The sequence below is a fragment of the Aythya ferina genome, assembly GCF_964211825.1.
Source record: "Aythya ferina genome assembly, chromosome: 17".
In the NCBI taxonomy this organism is placed as follows: domain Eukaryota; kingdom Metazoa; phylum Chordata; class Aves; order Anseriformes; family Anatidae; genus Aythya; species Aythya ferina.
In genome coordinates this window covers 11,210,542-11,225,216 of record NC_140316.1, presented here as the reverse complement: position 1 = coordinate 11,225,216, position 14,675 = coordinate 11,210,542, and the positions used below count along the sequence as shown (strand labels likewise).

General features: G+C 53.0%; 1 long non-coding RNA gene across 1 annotated transcript; it reads left to right on the top strand.

The window, feature by feature from the left end:
- Positions 1 to 483: 483 nt before the first annotated feature.
- Positions 484 to 5,312, top strand: LOC311420561. The gene is made up of 3 exons (XR_014684365.1): positions 484 to 582; positions 2,622 to 2,779; positions 3,364 to 5,312. It is a non-coding gene; the product is annotated as an uncharacterized lncRNA (long non-coding RNA).
- Positions 5,313 to 14,675: the final 9,363 nt, after the last annotated feature.

Below are 14,675 nucleotides of genomic sequence, written 5' to 3'. Positions count from 1 at the left end.
TACTTCCTTAATCGCATTATCTTATTAAGAGTAAACTTTAATGTTCCTTTTATAACTAATGAAGAAAAGGGTTTGACTTAGGGCAGCACGGACTTCAGGATTCTGTTCTGATGCCCAAACAGGGTTTGGCACACAGCGGGTATGCTGCTTTTGTCCAGAACTAACGCACGGAGGCCAAACTTTTCCAGTCTGCTCCAGGCACCTGGCAGGACACCCTGGGGCAGGACCAGACTTCAACCGACGGAGAAAAAACTGGGGAAGCTGCGTGCGATTTCAGCTAATCTGTGAGTGCTACGGGACACGCAGAGACAGGGAGGTAACAGAAAACAGACGGGTACGCAGCTTGTGCCGGAACTAACGCCGAGGGAGCTGCTAGGACCCGGCAGCCCCCATGAGGGCGGCTGAGGGGCCGTAGGCAGAGGCAGCAGCGCCCCCTCCCCGCTGTTAAAAATCTGCCCCTGAGGCGCGAGCACCGAAGGCGGGAAACGGGTGAGGAGCGGCGGTTTGCGCTGAGCCGAGGCAGGGCGGCGCGCTCCGCCCCGCTCCGCTCACAAGAAGAAATTTTCTGCCGGCTGCCTGCCTGTAGGTAAACCGCTATGGTCCTCACGAGGCAGAGAGCTCTTTTTAGACGGGCTGCGGCTACCCAGACTGAGCGGTCGCTCAAAAATGCGGCGGTTCAGGTCTCTGAAGGGAGACCTGAGGGTGGCAGGGACACCGTGTGTGTGAGGTGGCTGGCCTGCTCAGCCTGGTGGCGGAGCTCAAGGAGGAGGTAGAGAGGTTGAGGGCCCTCAGGGAGGGCGAGCGGGAGACAGAGCTGTGGGGCAACTCCCTGCAAGGCCTGAAGGAGAGGTACTGGGGTGAGGCGCCCCAAAGGGGGGTGGACCCCCTGCCCTGCTGAGCAGAGGGAGGGGACCTAGGAGGTGAGGAGGAATGGAAACAGGTCCCTGCTCGACATCGCAGACAACCCCCCTCCCTACCGTCCCAGCCTTCCTGGGTGCCCTTATGCAACGGGTTTGGGGCCCTGGAGCTTGAGAGGCCCCTGGGTGAGGATGAGGTGAACCCTCTATCCAGGAGGATGCCTAAGGCAAGGAAGTTGACTCCATGCCTCAGGACTGCCTCCACAAAGAAAGAAAGAAGGGTGATTGTTGTAGGCGACTCCCTTCTCAGGAGAACAGAGGGTCCTGTTTGTCAGCCTGACCCTACCTGTAGGGAAGTCTGCTGCCTCCCTGGGGCCAGGGTCAGGGACATTGCTAGAAAGCTTCCTAACCTGGTTTGCCCTTCTGACTACTATCCTCTTGATAGTTCAGGCTGGCAGAGATGATATTGAAGAGAGAAGCCTGAAGGCTATCAAATAAGACTTTAGGGGACTGGGACGATTAGTATATGGAGAAGGAGTACAGGTCGTGCTTTCCTCCATCCCTACAGTGGCAGGGAGGGGTACAGAGGGGACTTGGAAATTCCACCTGATTAACAGGTGGCTCAGAGGCTGGTGCCAACACAGAAATTTTGTGTTTTATGACCGTGGGGTGCTTTACTCGGCACCTGGCCCGCTAACTGCAGATGGGTCCCACCTGTCAAAGGGCTCATTGAGGGCTTTAAACTAGGAAGGAAGGGAGATGAGGACAGGGAGGGAATAAGAGTCATTAGAGGTGTGCCGGGGGAACAGTGTCAAGGCCAGGGGAGCAGGCAGTAGCCCAGCTAAAGTGCATCTATGCTAATGCACGCAGCATGGGCAACAAACGAGGAGCTGGAAGCCATTGTGCAGGCAGGCAGACTATGACTTGGTTGCCATCACTGAAATGTGGTGGGACCACTTCCATGAATGGAGTGCTGCAATGTCTGGCTATAGGCTCTCCAGAAGGGACAGGCAGCACGGAGGGGGTGGTGGTGTGTCTCTCTATATCAGAGAGAGTTTTGATGCTGTGGAACTCAAGGCTGAGACTGGGAATGAGCTTGATTGAACTTGATTTAAAACTTGATTGAAGTCTTGATTTAAATCCCTCTTAGTTTAAATACCCTTATTGGAGAGGGGAAGAATTGAATAGTCTTGACCACATGCTGGCTGGCATCCTTCCTTGGCCAGGCTTTGCCATTTCAGTTGAAAGGTTACAAGCCGAAGGGCCATGGCAAGTGGTGTCATGCTGCTGGATGCGCACAGGCAGGAGGCTGTCTTGCTCCCCATGATCCTCCCAACATCTCCTGGGGACGCACTCACCCAGCTCCTCTGCCAGCGATGCCTGAATTAGCCACATGTTTACTCTGCCAAGCTACCAAGCAAAGGTTCTTGGGGAAAAATCTGCTCTTTCTGAAGAGCACCACCACCACCCCCCCCTCCAAGCTCTCCCTTTTTTCCTCACTCTAAGTTTTTTCCTACCATGAATTTTTTTCCCACTACCTCCTAACACTTTTATATCCTAAGCTTATCTGTCCCACCCTGGGATGACAATTGGCATGATTTGGGCAAAAAGTTGAGTATTGTAGTCTTGTATGGTTAGCATGTACTTCCTTAATCTCATTATCTTATTAAGAGTAAACTTTAATGTTCCTTTTATAACTAATGAAGGAAAAGGCTTGACTTCAGGCAGCTCAGACTTGAGGATTGTGTTCTGATGCCCAAACAGGGTTTGGCACGCATCGGGTATGCTGCTTTTGTCCAGAACTAACGCATAGAGGCCAAACTTTTCCAGGCTGCTCCAGGCACCTGGCAGGACAGCCCAGCCGTGAGCTCCAGGGAGCTAGGGCATGGACGTCACAGATGTGGACATTCTCAGGAACACAGGTATGATGGAAGCAAATGGCAGTGATCAGCTCCGAGGGAAAGAGCGAGAAGTCCGCGCTGTGGCACTTGGAGACTCGTGGACTCGCACGTCCACCAAGTCGCTCAGAACCAAGCATGGGCACCCAGTTCCTTGGAAGCCAAAGACAGGGATTGTGATGTCATGGCAGCCCTGTCCTATCAGGGACAGTGCGTATTGTGACATGCAGTGGTGCTAGGCAACTGCCATATGTCATTGCGGGGCTGACAGCCACAGCCTCAGTCACCCTCAAGCCAGAGCTGGCCCCAGACCAGACCTGCAGCTCCCACCAGGGTGCTGGGGCACCAGTGCAGGTGGGCTCGAGCTGGATGGTCTTTAAGGTCCCTTCCAACACCAGCCCTTCTCTGATTCTATGCTGGAGGCACTGCACAAGGAAAATGGGGTGCTGTGCTGATGTCTGAAAAAAGCAAACAACAAAACTAAGAGGAGGATTCAAACTAACACAACTGGTAGGATTGAAGGAAAGACCAAAGAAAGAAAAGGTCACAATGAAAAGAAACAACCAAACAAAACAAAATCAAACAAACTGTCTATTCCATTGTTGCAGGGTTGGGAACCTACACAGATGGACACAAAAGTACTAGAGCAACAGCCCTAGAGGAGTCTGAGGCAGCAAGCTGAGATTTCAGCTCCGTTCAGAGAATGCCAAAAGGAAAGGCTCCAGGAGATACTTGGCAGAAGCCATAAGGAGCAAACAGGACCGGACCTCAACAAACAGAGAAACAACTGGGGAGCCTGCATGCAATTTCAGGTAATCTCTGAGTTCCACAGGACATGAAGAGACAAGCAAGTAAGAAATAACTGACAGGAATATAACTTCAGCCAGAAGTAATGCAGGTAAAGCAAAATTTTCTTAAGTACAAACTCGTGCAGACCAAGGTAGCTATCGGGCATGTAAAACCTACAAAGTAACCAAAATGCTCCGTTACGTAGCCTAGAGGTATCAGAGCATAAAATCCAGAAAGAAAAAAATCAGCCTTAAAACAAGCCAAATCCTTTTGCAGAACCATGCCGAGGTGAGAAGGCAAGGGTAGCTACCAGGCATACACTTAGCAGGAAAGTTGTCCAGACTTGTGGCGTCCGTCCCCTGAAGGGCTTTGCAGGTACCCAGAGCTAAATCTGTGTCAGAAAGAAGCCCAAACATTTCCAGAAGCTTCGTGGAGGAAGCAGTGGTGGCTTGCAGGCATGCAGCTACCTGGAAAGGAGAGGCAAAATTGGGAGCAAGCTAACGTGGAGGGGTCCTGGGCTGGCATTGCCAAGCAATTCTGCATGTGGAGCTAGCCCAGAAGATTTGGAACATGGGATCAGCGGGGAAAAGCGAAGGTACCCTGGCAGGTACCTCTCTCCAGAATTGGGCCAAGTTCTCGGGTAGCTCCCCTGAAGCAATCTGTGGACAGGATCCCAAAGTCAATCTGCGTCTGGACGTAGGCAGAAACTTTTGTCCAAGCAGATCAAGAGAAGGCAAGAGAAGCCTGTTGACGTGCAGCTCGCTCCAAAATTGGCCAATGCTCTTGGGTACCTAGGCTGAAGGGGTGTGCGGACTAAATGCACAAGTCATTGTGTGGCAGAGGCCAAAAACTTCCGCAAGTATGCCTGGGAGGAGGAACGGGTAGCTACTGGGCATGCACGTAGTTGCCAGTTTGGCCCAAATTGAGGTAGCGACCCCAGACGGGTACGCTGCTGTAGTCCAGGAGTAAGGCAGGGAGGCAAAACTTTTTCCTAAGTGCAATGTGGTGGAGGCCAAGGTAGCTCCCGGGCATGTAAGACCTCCAAAGTAGCCTTAATTCCCTGTTGCCTGTCCTGGAGATATGCCTAGAGATCTGCGAGTTTAGGACGCAGAGAGAAAAAATGCGTGTTGGCGGAAGGCCAACCTTTTGCAGAAGCATGCCGAGGTGAGAAGGCAAGGGTAGCTACCAGGCATACACTTAGCAGGAAAGTTGTCCAGACTTGTGGCGTCCGTCCCCTGAAGGGCTTTGCAGGTACCCAGAGCTAAATCTGTGTCAGAAAGAAGCCCAAACATTTCCAGAAGCTTCGTGGAGGAAGCAGTGGTGGCTTGCAGGCATGCAGCTACCTGGAAAGGAGAGGCAAAATTGGGAGCAAGCTAACGTGGAGGGGTCCTGGGCTGGCATTGCCAAGCAATTCTGCATGTGGAGCTAGCCCAGAAGATTTGGAACATGGGATCAGCGGGGAAAAGCGAAGGTACCCTGGCAGGTACCTCTCTCCAGAATTGGGCCAAGTTCTCGGGTAGCTCCCCTGAAGCAATCTGTGGACAGGATCCCAAAGTCAATCTGCGTCTGGACGTAGGCAGAAACTTTTGTCCAAGCAGATCAAGAGAAGGCAAGAGAAGCCTGTTGACGTGCAGCTCGCTCCAAAATTGGCCAATGCTCTTGGGTACCTAGGCTGAAGGGGTGTGCGGACTAAATGCACAAGTCATTGTGTGGCAGAGGCCAAAAACTTCCGCAAGTATGCCTGGGAGGAGGAACGGGTAGCTACTGGGCATGCACGTAGTTGCCAGTTTGGCCCAAATTGAGGTAGCGACCCCAGACGGGTACGCTGCTGTAGTCCAGGAGTAAGGCAGGGAGGCAAAACTTTTTCCTAAGTGCAATGTGGTGGAGGCCAAGGTAGCTCCCGGGCATGTAAGACCTCCAAAGTAGCCTTAATTCCCTGTTGCCTGTCCTGGAGATATGCCTAGAGATCTGCGAGTTTAGGACGCAGAGAGAAAAAATGCGTGTTGGCGGAAGGCCAACCTCTTGCAGAAGCATGCCGAGGTGAGAAGGCAAGGGTAGCTACCAGGCATACACTTAGCAGGAAAGTTGTCCAGACTTGTGGCGTCCGTCCCCTGAAGGGCTTTGCAGGTACCCAGAGCTAAATCTGTGTCAGAAAGAAGCCCAAACATTTCCAGAAGCTTCGTGGAGGAAGCAGTGGTGGCTTGCAGGCATGCAGCTACCTGGAAAGGAGAGGCAAAATTGGGAGCAAGCTAACGTGGAGGGGTCCTGGGCTGGCATTGCCAAGCAATTCTGCATGTGGAGCTAGCCCAGAAGATTTGGAACATGGGATCAGCGGGGAAAAGCGAAGGTACCCTGGCAGGTACCTCTCTCCAGAATTGGGCCAAGCTCTCGGGTAGCTCCCCTGAAGCAATCTGTGGACAGGATCCCAAAGTCAATCTGCGTCTGGACGTAGGCAGAAACTTTTGTCCAAGCAGATCAAGAGAAGGCAAGAGAAGCCTGTTGACGTGCAGCTCGCTCCAAAATTGGCCAATGCTCTTGGGTACCTAGGCTGAAGGGGTGTGCGGACTAAATGCACAAGTCATTGTGTGGCAGAGGCCAAAAACTTCCGCAAGTATGCCTGGGAGGAGGAACGGGTAGCTACTGGGCATGCACGTAGTTGCCAGTTTGGCCCAAATTGAGGTAGCGACCCCAGACGGGTACGCTGCTGTAGTCCAGGAGTAAGGCAGGGAGGCAAAACTTTTTCCTAAGTGCAATGTGGTGGAGGCCAAGGTAGCTCCCGGGCATGTAAGACCTCCAAAGTAGCCTTAATTCCCTGTTGCCTGTCCTGGAGATATGCCTAGAGATCTGCGAGTTTAGGACGCAGAGAGAAAAAATGCGTGTTGGCGGAAGGCCAACCTTTTGCAGAAGCATGCCGAGGTGAGAAGGCAAGGGTAGCTACCAGGCATACACTTAGCAGGAAAGTTGTCCAGACTTGTGGCGTCCGTCCCCTGAAGGGCTTTGCAGGTACCCAGAGCTAAATCTGTGTCAGAAAGAAGCCCAAACATTTCCAGAAGCTTCGTGGAGGAAGCAGTGGTGGCTTGCAGGCATGCAGCTACCTGGAAAGGAGAGGCAAAATTGGGAGCAAGCTAACGTGGAGGGGTCCTGGGCTGGCATTGCCAAGCAATTCTGCATGTGGAGCTAGCCCAGAAGATTTGGAACATGGGATCAGCGGGGAAAAGCGAAGGTACCCTGGCAGGTACCTCTCTCCAGAATTGGGCCAAGCTCTCGGGTAGCTCCCCTGAAGCAATCTGTGGACAGGATCCCAAAGTCAATCTGCGTCTGGACGTAGGCAGAAACTTTTGTCCAAGCAGATCAAGAGAAGGCAAGAGAAGCCTGTTGACGTGCAGCTCGCTCCAAAATTGGCCAATGCTCTTGGGTACCTAGGCTGAAGGGGTGTGCGGACTAAATGCACAAGTCATTGTGTGGCAGAGGCCAAAAACTTCCGCAAGTATGCCTGGGAGGAGGAACGGGTAGCTACTGGGCATGCACGTAGTTGCCAGTTTGGCCCAAATTGAGGTAGCGACCCCAGACGGGTACGCTGCTGTAGTCCAGGAGTAAGGCAGGGAGGCAAAACTTTTTCCTAAGTGCAATGTGGTGGAGGCCAAGGTAGCTCCCGGGCATGTAAGACCTCCAAAGTAGCCTTAATTCCCTGTTGCCTGTCCTGGAGATATGCCTAGAGATCTGCGAGTTTAGGACGCAGAGAGAAAAAATGCGTGTTGGCGGAAGGCCAACCTTTTGCAGAAGCATGCCGAGGTGAGAAGGCAAGGGTAGCTACCAGGCATACACTTAGCAGGAAAGTTGTCCAGACTTGTGGCGTCCGTCCCCTGAAGGGCTTTGCAGGTACCCAGAGCTAAATCTGTGTCAGAAAGAAGCCCAAACATTTCCAGAAGCTTCGTGGAGGAAGCAGTGGTGGCTTGCAGGCATGCAGCTACCTGGAAAGGAGAGGCAAAATTGGGAGCAAGCTAACGTGGAGGGGTCCTGGGCTGGCATTGCCAAGCAATTCTGCATGTGGAGCTAGCCCAGAAGATTTGGAACATGGGATCAGCGGGGAAAAGCGAAGGTACCCTGGCAGGTACCTCTCTCCAGAATTGGGCCAAGTTCTCGGGTAGCTCCCCTGAAGCAATCTGTGGACAGGATCCCAAAGTCAATCTGCGTCTGGACGTAGGCAGAAACTTTTGTCCAAGCAGATCAAGAGAAGGCAAGAGAAGCCTGTTGACGTGCAGCTCGCTCCAAAATTGGCCAATGCTCTTGGGTACCTAGGCTGAAGGGGTGTGCGGACTAAATGCACAAGTCATTGTGTGGCAGAGGCCAAAAACTTCCGCAAGTATGCCTGGGAGGAGGAACGGGTAGCTACTGGGCATGCACGTAGTTGCCAGTTTGGCCCAAATTGAGGTAGCGACCCCAGACGGGTACGCTGCTGTAGTCCAGGAGTAAGGCAGGGAGGCAAAACTTTTTCCTAAGTGCAATGTGGTGGAGGCCAAGGTAGCTCCCGGGCATGTAAGACCTCCAAAGTAGCCTTAATTCCCTGTTGCCTGTCCTGGAGATATGCCTAGAGATCTGCGAGTTTAGGACGCAGAGAGAAAAAATGCGTGTTGGCGGAAGGCCAACCTTTTGCAGAAGCATGCCGAGGTGAGAAGGCAAGGGTAGCTACCAGGCATACACTTAGCAGGAAAGTTGTCCAGACTTGTGGCGTCCGTCCCCTGAAGGGCTTTGCAGGTACCCAGAGCTAAATCTGTGTCAGAAAGAAGCCCAAACATTTCCAGAAGCTTCGTGGAGGAAGCAGTGGTGGCTTGCAGGCATGCAGCTACCTGGAAAGGAGAGGCAAAATTGGGAGCAAGCTAACGTGGAGGGGTCCTGGGCTGGCATTGCCAAGCAATTCTGCATGTGGAGCTAGCCCAGAAGATTTGGAACATGGGATCAGCGGGGAAAAGCGAAGGTACCCTGGCAGGTACCTCTCTCCAGAATTGGGCCAAGCTCTCGGGTAGCTCCCCTGAAGCAATCTGTGGACAGGATCCCAAAGTCAATCTGCGTCTGGACGTAGGCAGAAACTTTTGTCCAAGCAGATCAAGAGAAGGCAAGAGAAGCCTGTTGACGTGCAGCTCGCTCCAAAATTGGCCAATGCTCTTGGGTACCTAGGCTGAAGGGGTGTGCGGACTAAATGCACAAGTCATTGTGTGGCAGAGGCCAAAAACTTCCGCAAGTATGCCTGGGAGGAGGAACGGGTAGCTACTGGGCATGCACGTAGTTGCCAGTTTGGCCCAAATTGAGGTAGCGACCCCAGACGGGTACGCTGCTGTAGTCCAGGAGTAAGGCAGGGAGGCAAAACTTTTTCCTAAGTGCAATGTGGTGGAGGCCAAGGTAGCTCCCGGGCATGTAAGACCTCCAAAGTAGCCTTAATTCCCTGTTGCCTGTCCTGGAGATATGCCTAGAGATCTGCGAGTTTAGGACGCAGAGAGAAAAAATGCGTGTTGGCGGAAGGCCAACCTTTTGCAGAAGCATGCCGAGGTGAGAAGGCAAGGGTAGCTACCAGGCATACACTTAGCAGGAAAGTTGTCCAGACTTGTGGCGTCCGTCCCCTGAAGGGCTTTGCAGGTACCCAGAGCTAAATCTGTGTCAGAAAGAAGCCCAAACATTTCCAGAAGCTTCGTGGAGGAAGCAGTGGTGGCTTGCAGGCATGCAGCTACCTGGAAAGGAGAGGCAAAATTGGGAGCAAGCTAACGTGGAGGGGTCCTGGGCTGGCATTGCCAAGCAATTCTGCATGTGGAGCTAGCCCAGAAGATCTGGAACATGGGATCAGCGGGGAAAAGCGAAGGTACCCTGGCAGGTACCTCTCTCCAGAATTGGGCCAAGTTCTCGGGTAGCTCCCCTGAAGCAATCTGTGGACAGGATCCCAAAGTCAATCTGCGTCTGGACGTAGGCAGAAACTTTTGTCCAAGCAGATCAAGAGAAGGCAAGAGAAGCCTGTTGACGTGCAGCTCGCTCCAAAATTGGCCAATGCTCTTGGGTACCTAGGCTGAAGGGGTGTGCGGACTAAATGCACAAGTCATTGTGTGGCAGAGGCCAAAAACTTCCGCAAGTATGCCTGGGAGGAGGAACGGGTAGCTACTGGGCATGCACGTAGTTGCCAGTTTGGCCCAAATTGAGGTAGCGACCCCAGACGGGTACGCTGCTGTAGTCCAGGAGTAAGGCAGGGAGGCAAAACTTTTTCCTAAGTGCAATGTGGTGGAGGCCAAGGTAGCTCCCGGGCATGTAAGACCTCCAAAGTAGCCTTAATTCCCTGTTGCCTGTCCTGGAGATATGCCTAGAGATCTGCGAGTTTAGGACGCAGAGAGAAAAAATGCGTGTTGGCGGAAGGCCAACCTTTTGCAGAAGCATGCCGAGGTGAGAAGGCAAGGGTAGCTACCAGGCATACACTTAGCAGGAAAGTTGTCCAGACTTGTGGCATCCGTCCCCTGAAGGGCTTTGCAGGTACCCAGAGCTAAATCTGTGTCAGAAAGAAGCCCAAACATTTCCAGAAGCTTCGTGGAGGAAGCAGTGGTGGCTTGCAGGCATGCAGCTACCTGGAAAGGAGAGGCAAAATTGGGAGCAAGCTAACGTGGAGGGGTCCTGGGCTGGCATTGCCAAGCAATTCTGCATGTGGAGCTAGCCCAGAAGATTTGGAACATGGGATCAGCGGGGAAAAGCGAAGGTACCCTGGCAGGTACCTCTCTCCAGAATTGGGCCAAGCTCTCGGGTAGCTCCCCTGAAGCAATCTGTGGACAGGATCCCAAAGTCAATCTGCGTCTGGACGTAGGCAGAAACTTTTGTCCAAGCAGATCAAGAGAAGGCAAGAGAAGCCTGTTGACGTGCAGCTCGCTCCAAAATTGGCCAATGCTCTTGGGTACCTAGGCTGAAGGGGTGTGCGGACTAAATGCACAAGTCATTGTGTGGCAGAGGCCAAAAACTTCCGCAAGTATGCCTGGGAGGAGGAACGGGTAGCTACTGGGCATGCACGTAGTTGCCAGTTTGGCCCAAATTGAGGTAGCGACCCCAGACGGGTACGCTGCTGTAGTCCAGGAGTAAGGCAGGGAGGCAAAACTTTTTCCTAAGTGCAATGTGGTGGAGGCCAAGGTAGCTCCCGGGCATGTAAGACCTCCAAAGTAGCCTTAATTCCCTGTTGCCTGTCCTGGAGATATGCCTAGAGATCTGCGAGTTTAGGACGCAGAGAGAAAAAATGCGTGTTGGCGGAAGGCCAACCTTTTGCAGAAGCATGCCGAGGTGAGAAGGCAAGGGTAGCTACCAGGCATACACTTAGCAGGAAAGTTGTCCAGACTTGTGGCGTCCGTCCCCTGAAGGGCTTTGCAGGTACCCAGAGCTAAATCTGTGTCAGAAAGAAGCCCAAACATTTCCAGAAGCTTCGTGGAGGAAGCAGTGGTGGCTTGCAGGCATGCAGCTACCTGGAAAGGAGAGGCAAAATTGGGAGCAAGCTAACGTGGAGGGGTCCTGGGCTGGCATTGCCAAGCAATTCTGCATGTGGAGCTAGCCCAGAAGATCTGGAACATGGGATCAGCGGGGAAAAGCGAAGGTACCCTGGCAGGTACCTCTCTCCAGAATTGGGCCAAGTTCTCGGGTAGCTCCCCTGAAGCAATCTGTGGACAGGATCCCAAAGTCAATCTGCGTCTGGACGTAGGCAGAAACTTTTGTCCAAGCAGATCAAGAGAAGGCAAGAGAAGCCTGTTGACGTGCAGCTCGCTCCAAAATTGGCCAATGCTCTTGGGTACCTAGGCTGAAGGGGTGTGCGGACTAAATGCACAAGTCATTGTGTGGCAGAGGCCAAAAACTTCCGCAAGTATGCCTGGGAGGAGGAACGGGTAGCTACTGGGCATGCACGTAGTTGCCAGTTTGGCCCAAATTGAGGTAGCGACCCCAGACGGGTACGCTGCTGTAGTCCAGGAGTAAGGCAGGGAGGCAAAACTTTTTCCTAAGTGCAATGTGGTGGAGGCCAAGGTAGCTCCCGGGCATGTAAGACCTCCAAAGTAGCCTTAATTCCCTGTTGCCTGTCCTGGAGATATGCCTAGAGATCTGCGAGTTTAGGACGCAGAGAGAAAAAATGCGTGTTGGCGGAAGGCCAACCTTTTGCAGAAGCATGCCGAGGTGAGAAGGCAAGGGTAGCTACCAGGCATACACTTAGCAGGAAAGTTGTCCAGACTTGTGGCGTCCGTCCCCTGAAGGGCTTTGCAGGTACCCAGAGCTAAATCTGTGTCAGAAAGAAGCCCAAACATTTCCAGAAGCTTCGTGGAGGAAGCAGTGGTGGCTTGCAGGCATGCAGCTACCTGGAAAGGAGAGGCAAAATTGGGAGCAAGCTAACGTGGAGGGGTCCTGGGCTGGCATTGCCAAGCAATTCTGCATGTGGAGCTAGCCCAGAAGATTTGGAACATGGGATCAGCGGGGAAAAGCGAAGGTACCCTGGCAGGTACCTCTCTCCAGAATTGGGCCAAGCTCTCGGGTAGCTCCCCTGAAGCAATCTGTGGACAGGATCCCAAAGTCAATCTGCGTCTGGACGTAGGCAGAAACTTTTGTCCAAGCAGATCAAGAGAAGGCAAGAGAAGCCTGTTGACGTGCAGCTCGCTCCAAAATTGGCCAATGCTCTTGGGTACCTAGGCTGAAGGGGTGTGCGGACTAAATGCACAAGTCATTGTGTGGCAGAGGCCAAAAACTTCCGCAAGTATGCCTGGGAGGAGGAACGGGTAGCTACTGGGCATGCACGTAGTTGCCAGTTTGGCCCAAATTGAGGTAGCGACCCCAGACGGGTACGCTGCTGTAGTCCAGGAGTAAGGCAGGGAGGCAAAACTTTTTCCTAAGTGCAATGTGGTGGAGGCCAAGGTAGCTCCCGGGCATGTAAGACCTCCAAAGTAGCCTTAATTCCCTGTTGCCTGTCCTGGAGATATGCCTAGAGATCTGCGAGTTTAGGACGCAGAGAGAAAAAATGCGTGTTGGCGGAAGGCCAACCTTTTGCAGAAGCATGCCGAGGTGAGAAGGCAAGGGTAGCTACCAGGCATACACTTAGCAGGAAAGTTGTCCAGACTTGTGGCGTCCGTCCCCTGAAGGGCTTTGCAGGTACCCAGAGCTAAATCTGTGTCAGAAAGAAGCCCAAACATTTCCAGAAGCTTCGTGGAGGAAGCAGTGGTGGCTTGCAGGCATGCAGCTACCTGGAAAGGAGAGGCAAAATTGGGAGCAAGCTAACGTGGAGGGGTCCTGGGCTGGCATTGCCAAGCAATTCTGCATGTGGAGCTAGCCCAGAAGATCTGGAACATGGGATCAGCGGGGAAAAGCGAAGGTACCCTGGCAGGTACCTCTCTCCAGAATTGGGCCAAGCTCTCGGGTAGCTCCCCTGAAGCAATCTGTGGACAGGATCCCAAAGTCAATCTGCGTCTGGACGTAGGCAGAAACTTTTGTCCAAGCAGATCAAGAGAAGGCAAGAGAAGCCTGTTGACGTGCAGCTCGCTCCAAAATTGGCCAATGCTCTTGGGTACCTAGGCTGAAGGGGTGTGCGGACTAAATGCACAAGTCATTGTGTGGCAGAGGCCAAAAACTTCCGCAAGTATGCCTGGGAGGAGGAACGGGTAGCTACTGGGCATGCACGTAGTTGCCAGTTTGGCCCAAATTGAGGTAGCGACCCCAGACGGGTACGCTGCTGTAGTCCAGGAGTAAGGCAGGGAGGCAAAACTTTTTCCTAAGTGCAATGTGGTGGAGGCCAAGGTAGCTCCCGGGCATGTAAGACCTCCAAAGTAGCCTTAATTCCCTGTTGCCTGTCCTGGAGATATGCCTAGAGATCTGCGAGTTTAGGACGCAGAGAGAAAAAATGCGTGTTGGCGGAAGGCCAACCTTTTGCAGAAGCATGCCGAGGTGAGAAGGCAAGGGTAGCTACCAGGCATACACTTAGCAGGAAAGTTGTCCAGACTTGTGGCATCCGTCCCCTGAAGGGCTTTGCAGGTACCCAGAGCTAAATCTGTGTCAGAAAGAAGCCCAAACATTTCCAGAAGCTTCGTGGAGGAAGCAGTGGTGGCTTGCAGGCATGCAGCTACCTGGAAAGGAGAGGCAAAATTGGGAGCAAGCTAACGTGGAGGGGTCCTGGGCTGGCATTGCCAAGCAATTCTGCATGTGGAGCTAGCCCAGAAGATTTGGAACATGGGATCAGCGGGGAAAAGCGAAGGTACCCTGGCAGGTACCTCTCTCCAGAATTGGGCCAAGCTCTCGGGTAGCTCCCCTGAAGCAATCTGTGGACAGGATCCCAAAGTCAATCTGCGTCTGGACGTAGGCAGAAACTTTTGTCCAAGCAGATCAAGAGAAGGCAAGAGAAGCCTGTTGACGTGCAGCTCGCTCCAAAATTGGCCAATGCTCTTGGGTACCTAGGCTGAAGGGGTGTGCGGACTAAATGCACAAGTCATTGTGTGGCAGAGGCCAAAAACTTCCGCAAGTATGCCTGGGAGGAGGAACGGGTAGCTACTGGGCATGCACGTAGTTGCCAGTTTGGCCCAAATTGAGGTAGCGACCCCAGACGGGTACGCTGCTGTAGTCCAGGAGTAAGGCAGGGAGGCAAAACTTTTTCCTAAGTGCAATGTGGTGGAGGCCAAGGTAGCTCCCGGGCATGTAAGACCTCCAAAGTAGCCTTAATTCCCTGTTGCCTGTCCTGGAGATATGCCTAGAGATCTGCGAGTTTAGGACGCAGAGAGAAAAAATGCGTGTTGGCGGAAGGCCAACCTTTTGCAGAAGCATGCCGAGGTGAGAAGGCAAGGGTAGCTACCAGGCATACACTTAGCAGGAAAGTTGTCCAGACTTGTGGCGTCCGTCCCCTGAAGGGCTTTGCAGGTACCCAGAGCTAAATCTGTGTCAGAAAGAAGCCCAAACATTTCCAGAAGCTTCGTGGAGGAAGCAGTGGTGGCTTGCAGGCATGCAGCTACCTGGAAAGGAGAGGCAAAATTGGGAGCAAGCTAACGTGGAGGGGTCCTGGGCTGGCATTGCCAAGCAATTCTGCATGTGGAGCTAGCCCAGAAGATTTGGAACATGGGATCAGCGGGGAAAAGCGAAGGTACCCTGGCAGGTACCTCTCTCC